The sequence below is a fragment of the Apium graveolens genome, chromosome 3 (genome assembly GCF_009905375.1).
Source record: "Apium graveolens cultivar Ventura chromosome 3, ASM990537v1, whole genome shotgun sequence".
Lineage (NCBI taxonomy): Eukaryota > Viridiplantae > Streptophyta > Magnoliopsida > Apiales > Apiaceae > Apium > Apium graveolens.
Genome location: NC_133649.1, coordinates 261532483 through 261541619, shown reverse-complemented (window position 1 = coordinate 261541619; position 9137 = coordinate 261532483). Strand labels below are relative to the sequence as shown.

At 38.1% G+C, this 9137-nt stretch overlaps 1 non-coding gene across 1 annotated transcript; it reads right to left on the bottom strand.

Annotated features, from left to right (window-relative positions):
- Window positions 1-6210: 6210 nt before the first annotated feature.
- Window positions 6211-6317, bottom strand: LOC141715475 (small nucleolar RNA R71). The gene has a single exon (XR_012572237.1). It is a non-coding gene; the product is annotated as a small nucleolar RNA R71 (small nucleolar RNA).
- Between the last annotated feature and the right edge of the window lie 2820 nt (window positions 6318-9137).

Genomic DNA, 9137 nt, shown 5'->3' with positions numbered 1-9137 from the left:
ATGGATTTGTTCGGACCAGTCAATGTAATGTCTATGTCGAGAAAGAAATATTGCTTAGTGATTGGTGATGACTATTCCAGATATACGTGGGTGTTATTCTTATATTCAAAGGATGAAGCAGCTGAAATGATCATTGATCACATCAACAAGATTGAGTTAGAAGCTGGCGTGCCTGTAAGATGCGTAAGATCAGATAATGGCACAGAATTCAGAAATGCAAAGTTGAATGATTTCTGTGTGGAGAAAGGCATCTCGAGACAGTATTCAGCACCAAGGACTCCTCAACAGAATGTAGTGGTAGAAAGAAAGAATCTTACGTTGGTTAAGGCTGCAAGGACAATGCTGAATGAAGCCAATCTTCCTATGTATTTCTGGGCTGAAGATGTTAGCACTACGTGTTATACTCAGAATCGAACCCTGATCAACAAGATGTTTGAAAAGACACCATATGAGTTAATGGCCAACAAGAAACCATCCGTGAGTTACTTTCATGTGTTTGGAGGAAAATGCTATGTGCTAAAGGACGATGAGCATCTTGGTAAATTTGATGCCAAAGCTGAAGCATGTATTTTCCTAGGCTATTCATTGGAGTCTAAGGCATACAGGGTGTTTGTGATTGATGACAGCAAAGTTTTGGAAAGCCTTAATGTAACTTTTGATGACACCAAGCTCCCGAGTATTCAGAAGGAAGATAGTAATGATCACTTAAGTGTGGAAGATCTTTCTGATGATGAAGACGAACCTGGGTTTGTTCCAAATAGAGATAGCAATGGAGATGATCATCACAATGATCATAATGGTGATTCAGATTCTGATGGAAATGGTGGAGATGGTTCAGATATGAATGGAAATAGTGGTAACACAACTGTGCATAGTGAGACAGTTTCTAGAACCAGTCCTCAATTGTTAGATTCTACATATCAAGATGGCAGCAACTCAGGGGGAGCAGAACAAGAAAGAGGATCTGCTAGTCGAACTCAACAAAATGTTAATCAAGCTGAATCATCAAGGGCAAATCTTTTTAGAGCTGTAAAGTGGAGTAGATCTCATCCTGAAGATCTCATTATTGATTATGCTGGAGCAAGAGTTCAGATGAGAAGAGCTACTGCTAATGAATGTCTATTTTCTAGGTTTCTTTCTCAAATGGAACCAAAGAAAGTAGATGAAGCTCTTGGAGATCCTGATTAGGTGATTGCTATGCAAGATGAGCTCAATCAATTTGAAAGACAGAAAGTGTGGAAGCTTGTACCCAGACCAAAAGATAAATTTGTTATTGGAACTAAGTGGGTATTCAGGAACAAGCTGGATGAAGATAGAATTGTAACAAGGAACAAGGCGAGACTGGTTGCTAAGGGTTATTCTCAAGAAGAAGGCATTGACTATGATGAGACCTTTGCACTAGTGGCTAGACTTGAAGCCATCAGAATGTTCTTAGCATTTGCTATACATTCAAACTTCAAGGTTTATCAGATGGATATGAAAAGTGCTTTTCTGAATGGTGAGCTTGAAGAAGAGCACTATGTGGAGCAACCTCCTGGTTTCACAGACCCTGAGTTTGAAGATTTTGTGTATCTTCCCTTCAAGGCTCTTTATGGTCTAAAGCAAGCGCCTAGAACATGGTATGACACTCTCTCTGAATTTCTACTTGAGAATGGTTTCACTAGAGGTGCCATAGATAATAATCTATTTCATAAAAAGCATAAAAATGATATCATACTTGTGCAAGTTTATGTTGATGATATTATATTTGGGTCTACGAATGAGGCACTTTGTGCATAGGTTTGCTAAGCTTATGCAGAGTAGGTATGAGATGAGCATGATGGGTGAGTTGAATTTCTTCCTCGGACTTCAAGTAAGCCAGAAGCCAGATGGTATCTTCATTTGTCAAACGAAGTACATCAGGGATCTTCTGAAGAAATATCAGATGGAAGATTCAACACGTGCCAAGACTCCTATGGCAACTGCCACAAAACTTGATCAAGATGAGTCTGGTAAAAAGGTGGACATCACTCACTATAGAGGCATGATTGGATCTCTTCTCTACTTGACTCCAAGTCGTCCAGATATGATGTTTACAACATGCTTGTGTGCGAGGTTCCAAGCTAATCTGAAAGAGTCACATCTGATAGCTGTCAAGAGGAATCTTTAGGTAAATGAAGGGTACACCGAATCTGGGTATCTGGTATCCTAAAGACATGGGCTTTGATCTCATTGGCTATATGGATTCTCACTATGCTGGTTGTAAGATTGATCAGAAGAGTACTTCAGGAAGCTGTCAGGTTCTTGGAAGAAGATTGGTTTCTTGGTTTAGCAAGAAGCAGCATTCGGTTTCTACATCTACTGCCGAGGCTGAGTATATTGCTGCTGGAAGTTGCTGTTCTCAAATTCTATGGATGAGAAGCCAACTCCGAGACTATGGACTTGAGTTGAATCATATTCCTATCTACTGCGACAACACAAGTGCCATAGCAATCTCAAACAATCTTGTTCAGCACTCGAGGACCAAACATATTGATATAAGGTATCATTTCATTAGAGAGCACATAGTGAATGGTACTGTAGAACTAATTTTTGTTCTCACAACTGATCAAATTGTAGACATTTTCACTAAGCCACTTGATGAAGCTACTTTTAGCAAGTTGGTTAGTGAACTTGGCATGTTAAACTTGTCCACTTAACAATGGAAGTTAACATATTATATAATTTGATTGGGATAAATTTTACAAATCCTATGATGATGCTGTGAGGCCTTGTAAAGTTTATTTACCTATATTCATTATCCATGGATTGAAGCAAATTGATTATCACATGTTTTGTATGCTTGTATGCTTAGTGATAATTGGATTTGAGATTTTGATGCTAATTGATTACCATGATCTTACATGTTACATGTTATGTGGTAATTAAGTTAGTTTTTCTGGAGCTTTGTATGTATTTGAGGTAGGTTAGCACCCCTTCTCTGTATTGGACCTAACACTCTATCTCATTTAAATTTATTCCTAGCATGAATTGTGTTTAATTGTCTTAAATCATAATGTCTATTTATCCTGTTTGTATGCTCGCTCTTGCTCTAATACATAAAATATTTATGCATATGTACATATTTGACAAAATACTTGACAAAATATGATTGTTATATGCTAGATAAACCCTTATATTGGTTTAGAACTAAAATGAGTAGAGTATTTCTTCCATCTTTATCAATACTTGCGCTGAATATTCAAGCACAGAAAGCAGCTAAGGTAAAGTTCAGGTATGACCAATCTTTCAGAATGTACTTCTGCAGTGAAAAAAGTTGTAGATTCTGAAAGTACTTTTCACGAGCTTCGATTCGATTACTCATACGCTTGGATTCGATTTCGATAACGCCTTCGTTTTTAGATTTGATTTTGAAGAACGCGATGAATATTCGAGTTTTTCTTTGTAAATTCGATAATTTAACTATTTTTTATGATTATCTATATAAAATAAAATCAGATAAAGGCTATTTATACTTATGAAATATTAGTACCATGTTGGATCATATCGGATACGAAAATAGATTACTTAGCCACTAAGTAAAAATAAAAATAATTCAATTTGGTACCAATATAAGATAATTATCAAAACCGGGCTTCTTATTAAACACCCTATAAGAAGATAATGTAATAGTCTAATCAAAATATCTTGTCTCTCAAGAATACGGGTTTTATCGATTTACTGAAAAGAATATCATATCGAAAATTTTTGCGCCGGGACTCGTACTCCGGATCGAAAAAGTCAAAACATGAAAAATGTTTAGAATAATCAAATAGGGTTAGGAAGGAGTTTTACAGAGACTTCCGGGTTGTAAAAATGCAAAAATGGTTGAAGTTGGACAATTCCCAGTTATATAAAATAGTTTATAATTACTCGGAAAATAATTTCATTAAATCTATAAATTCTTTACAAAATCAAATAACAACATATAAATTGCCTGAAAAATATTAAAATTATATATACTTTATTTTGGACATATAAAAATTAAAATACTCAAATTTTATCACATATAAACATCCAAACATCAATTCCAATTACCAGATAATTCACCAAAATTCACATAATAATCACATAATTATTATTTATTGATTAAAAATAATTACACGATATATCCCGGATATTACATGTTTGGTATTAGAGCTATAGGTTATAAGTGGCATTTATATCCACTTAGAACGCTTAGTAAAGGCTTGAATTGGTGTTTTGTACTCAAGTGTATTTTCATAGTGTTTTGCATTTCAGGGCATATTCGAAAGAATGAATGGATATTACATTGTTTTATGCTTAAAAGAGTGTTAGGATGGAACCTCGGTCGATTGCGCGCAAGAAACCAGCACGAGAAGGTCAAGAAAGCAGAAAAAATCATATTTTTTAGAAGCTCAGGGCGGCCGCTCTGGTATGCGGAGCGGCTGCACCCATTTGACAGAAAGCAAGGGCGGCCGTGCCATGTCTTTTTTCCAGAATCCTGATTCTATTTTAATTTGAAGAATTTAAGCGTCCAGATCATCCAAGAGTATATATATAAAGATAAAATGACGTTTTTCAAAGAGAAAGAGCAAGGAGAAGGAAGCAAGAAGACCTAATAGCACAATACAACGAAGGAGAAGAAGATCTTTTTTTACTTGTGATTTTTTACTTAAGTTGTAATCTTGGATGCTTGTTTTCTTTGTTGTTTGAACCTAATACTCTTGTTAACGTACTTTGTTATTATTATTTAGTTATTTCAGACCTAGTTTATCTTAGTTTATTTACCATGCTTTCATTGGAACCCATGGTGACGATAAGTTCGGTTATGAACTAATCGTTGTCATGAGGTTCTAACGGATTTACTTATGGATTTTTATAGTTAATTATTTTGATACCTAAGTGTGTGGTGATTATATGATATCCTAGTATTAGTTGTGCATATTCGTCTTATGTGCATCGCGAACATATAAGATAGTTTGTTAATCTCTACTGAATCGACATTGAATATAAAGATTTAGAACTTGCCATGCTAGCATAGGGTCATGTATTTATTATGCATGATTTGTAGGTAATTTTAACCATCTTACTTGCCCTATATAATCAAGATAGATAACTTGTTCATTAAACCTTTATGTTGTTAAATTATATAGACATATAGGGTCTCGACATAATTGGTATCTATTCAGCTTCTATCTCTTTTGTGAATGTCTGGTAGTAGGGTATTCGTACAATGAAAGTTGACGTTTACTAGTTTCGTGTTATCTGATTAGTTGTCATCACCGTTGCATGCTAAGGTTAAGAACAATGACTTTAAATGAAGTATTTAATGAAGTTAGAATCCTATATTTGTCTCATATAGTTAATTCAATCACTTTTAATATCTTAGTTAATTGCATGTTAGTTTAATCTTAGTTATAAATATCTCAACTTGTTATTATCTTAGCATTAAGCGATAGCCATACCATTGTTGTATAGGTGCATAAACTTAAGTTAACTGAAAAGAGTCTCTGAGGCTTTGAATCTGATTTATATCTTATACTAGTTGCGAACGCGTATACTTGCATGTAATTTTAGCGCGTGTTTTCGCCCTAACAAGTTTTTGGCGCCGCTGCCGGGGACTCGGTGTTTAATTTAGTTTATGTGCTTGACATCAGTGGTCATTAAAGTTCAATGACTCGTATATTTTACCTGTTTACTTTGTTGGTGTTTCAGGTACTCTAGAGAATGTATATGCGAACACGTTCTCAATCTCGTAAAGAAGCACTGGAAGAAGTAGAAGTAGTTGAAGAATTTTTTGAAGAAGTTGAGAAAGTTGAAGAAGAAGCTATTATTGCAATGGGAGAACCGGTAGTGAATCCGAAAGCTTTGATGGATTATTCTCAACCAAAGATCAATGACATTCAATCTAGCATTGTCAGACCAGCCATCGCGGCTAATACTTTTGAAATCAAATCTAGCACAATTCAGATTGTGCATAATTCAGTCCAGTTTGGGGGTTCTCCATTGGAAGATCCCAACATGCACATTAGAGCTTTCATCGAGATCTGCGACACTTTCAAATTCAACAATGTTTCTGAAGATGCTATTAAGATGAGGCTTTTCCCATTCTCTCTGAGGGATACAGCTAGTACTGGTTACATTCTCTACCAGCAGTTTCTATCACTACTTGGGAAGATCTTGCTCAAAAGTTTTTTACTAAATTCTTCCCTATAGGCAAAGACAGCTGCAATCAGAAACACTCTCACTCAAATTGCGCAGCAATCAGGAGAGTCTTTATGTGAAGCTTGGGAGCGTTATAAGGAGATGCTTAGGAAGTGTCCTCATTATGGGATGCCTGATTGGATGATCATCAATTGCTTTTACAATGGTTTGGGATCACTATTCTAGACCCATGCTCGATGCAGAATCAGGTGGAGCCTTATGGGCTAAGAGCTACGATGAAGCTTATGAGTTGATTGAACTGATGGCTTCTAATGAATACCGGAACCTAACTCATAAACTACCTCAAGGCAACGTAGCAGGAATTCTGGAGGTGGATGCAGCTACTACTATAGCTGCTCAGCTTAAGGCTTTAACGATGAAGGTAGATTCTTTGGTTAATTATGTAGTTAATCAGATCATAAGTGTTTATGAGCCTTGTGCATGTGCGCATGAAACTGAGCAGTGTGCTATTTCTAGTGAATCAGCTCAGTTTGTAAGCAACTTTCAGAGGTCGCAGCAACCAGTTCCAGCCACTTATCATCCCAACAATTGCAATCATCCTAACTTCAGCTGGAGCAACAATAAGAATGTGATGCAACAGCCTTATCAGCAGTATGCAGCAAGACAATTCAACGTTCCTAGTTTTCAACAACCGAAATATGCACCAAGACAACAACTCCAACTTCAACAACTACTACATGGAAGTACAATTCAATTTAATGAAAAATCTGAATTGGAGGAGTTGAGGTTCATGTGCAAGAGCCAAGCGGTTTCTATCAAGACATTGGAAAATCAAATTGGACAGATTGTCAATGTTTTGTTAAATCGACAACCTAGTACACTCTCTAGTGACAGAATTTCCAGGAAAGAGGCAAGAAAAAGAGAAGGTTAAGGCAATTACATTGAGGTCTGGGAAGGTTGCAAGCCCCAAAAAATCTCAAGTTCAAGAATCTGAAGTTTTGGCTGAAGAAGATGTGCAGAAGGAAGTAGAAGTGGAATCAAGGAAGAAAACTGTGGAACACACTCCTCCTGAGGGTAATACAGGTGATTGGGAGTAAAACAAACCCTGATTGCGAAATTAATATCGCACTAATTATACCAGAATTGGCATGACAGTTAAGCCCATTAGAAATGTCCCAAAACCCTGAATATTAATTAATTATGAAATTAATTAATAAGGGATAAATCAGCTGATAAATAAAGTCCAGATAAGAGCACAATTCCTTGGAGATTAGCCTCCCAGAGCCCTCATAAGATAAGGAATCAGTTTTTCTACTTCCTAGGACTTCAAAGTCCATTCTAATTCAGAGACTTGTCCACCGAGTCTCCTAATTCTAGTCCAACTCAAGGATTCCCAACACCTATATAAGGGGTCTCACCCTCACCAAATTAGAACTACATTTTTTGACTTGATCCTTGGCAATCAGCAAGGTACGTAGGCATCTTGTTAAGGCATATCGAGTCACGAGACACAAGAGCAGTCAAATTGAGCCTCGAAACTCATGAACCCTAGTAATAAATATAGCAAGTAATACACCCTAGTTTTCAATCCATAACATTTGGCGTCGTCTGTTGGAAAGCATAACAACAACCATGGTGAGAACACGGAGTGGAAACAGCGCCCTTAAAGGAACAACAGATGGAACAACTCAAATGATTTCGTCAACGGTGGAGATACCCCCACACTCGTCCTATGCCTCTTCCCAAGGTGGAACCCCGATAGGGGCAACCGAGCCTCAGCCACAAGGGACGAATCCCCCGGCTCCACAAGGGATGAATCCCCCAGCTCTACAAGGGATGAATCCCCGACTTCTCAAGGGACGAATTCCCAATTTCAGTAGCTACATGCACCTGTGAATCCTCGACCCATTGGGTATGAGTATTCCACTATTGTGACCACTAACCCCCCTTATGGGATACCCCTCTACCCTGAGGTTGGAGGAAGTGGACATGCAAATCGGAGAGAAGTGCAAGAGTAGATGCCCCAATATATACGGTGTTTGGCACCTATCCCGGAGGATCAAGAATTCTCTGGCCCTTATACTGAGAGAGATTCTGAAATCCTCAGATGATGATATTGCTCCAAGAAGGAGGCGTGCTAGCAAAGAGCCGATTCCTGATGGTAATCAGCATCCTAGAAGCACCAGAGGGACGAATCCATAAGAAGTGCATGAGAGAATCATGGCTCACGAGGCTGAGATCCAAAGGCTGAAGCGTGACCTGGAGGTGCAGCTGACCCCAAGATCCCCATTACCTCCAAGGAGGAGAAATCCTCCTCAAATCATAGACCTGTATGGTCCGCTGCGAAGAAGGGTTGTTTTCCCAAGGGCTGATCCAAGTGATCTTCTGCCCCTATGAGATCCTGATGATCCCACTCCACTATTCACTAAAGAAATAATGAATGCCCATGTCTCAAGGAAGTTTAAGATGCCCACCATCAAAGCTTATGATGGCACTAGAGATCCCGCTAATCATGTCAGGACATTCTCTAATGCACTATTGCTATAGCCCGTGAACGACGCTATTAAGTGTCGGGCCTTTCCTTAAACTCTATCGGGAGTGGCTCAAAGATGGTATAGCCGTTTTCTTCCGAATTCTATTGGGTCCTTCAGAGTTCTAAGTCAAGCCTTTATTAAGCAATTCATCAGTGGGAGAGTGCATGAAAAAAGTTCAGCATCCCTCATGAGCATTGTGTAGGGAGCAAAAGAGTCTTTGAGAGACTATCTGAATCATTTCACCAAGGAAGCTTTGAAGGTCCCAGACCTTGATGATAAGGTAGCTATGATAGTACTGCAGCAGGGAACTATGGACGAGTTCTTCAAGATGTCGTTAGCCAAGCACTCCGTGAAAGCATGTTATAACTTCAAGGCATGGCCGGGAAGTACATCAAAGTGAAGGAAAGCATGAGAAAGACAGTAGTGAGCAACAAGCCTGCTGGTGGAAAGTGAAAG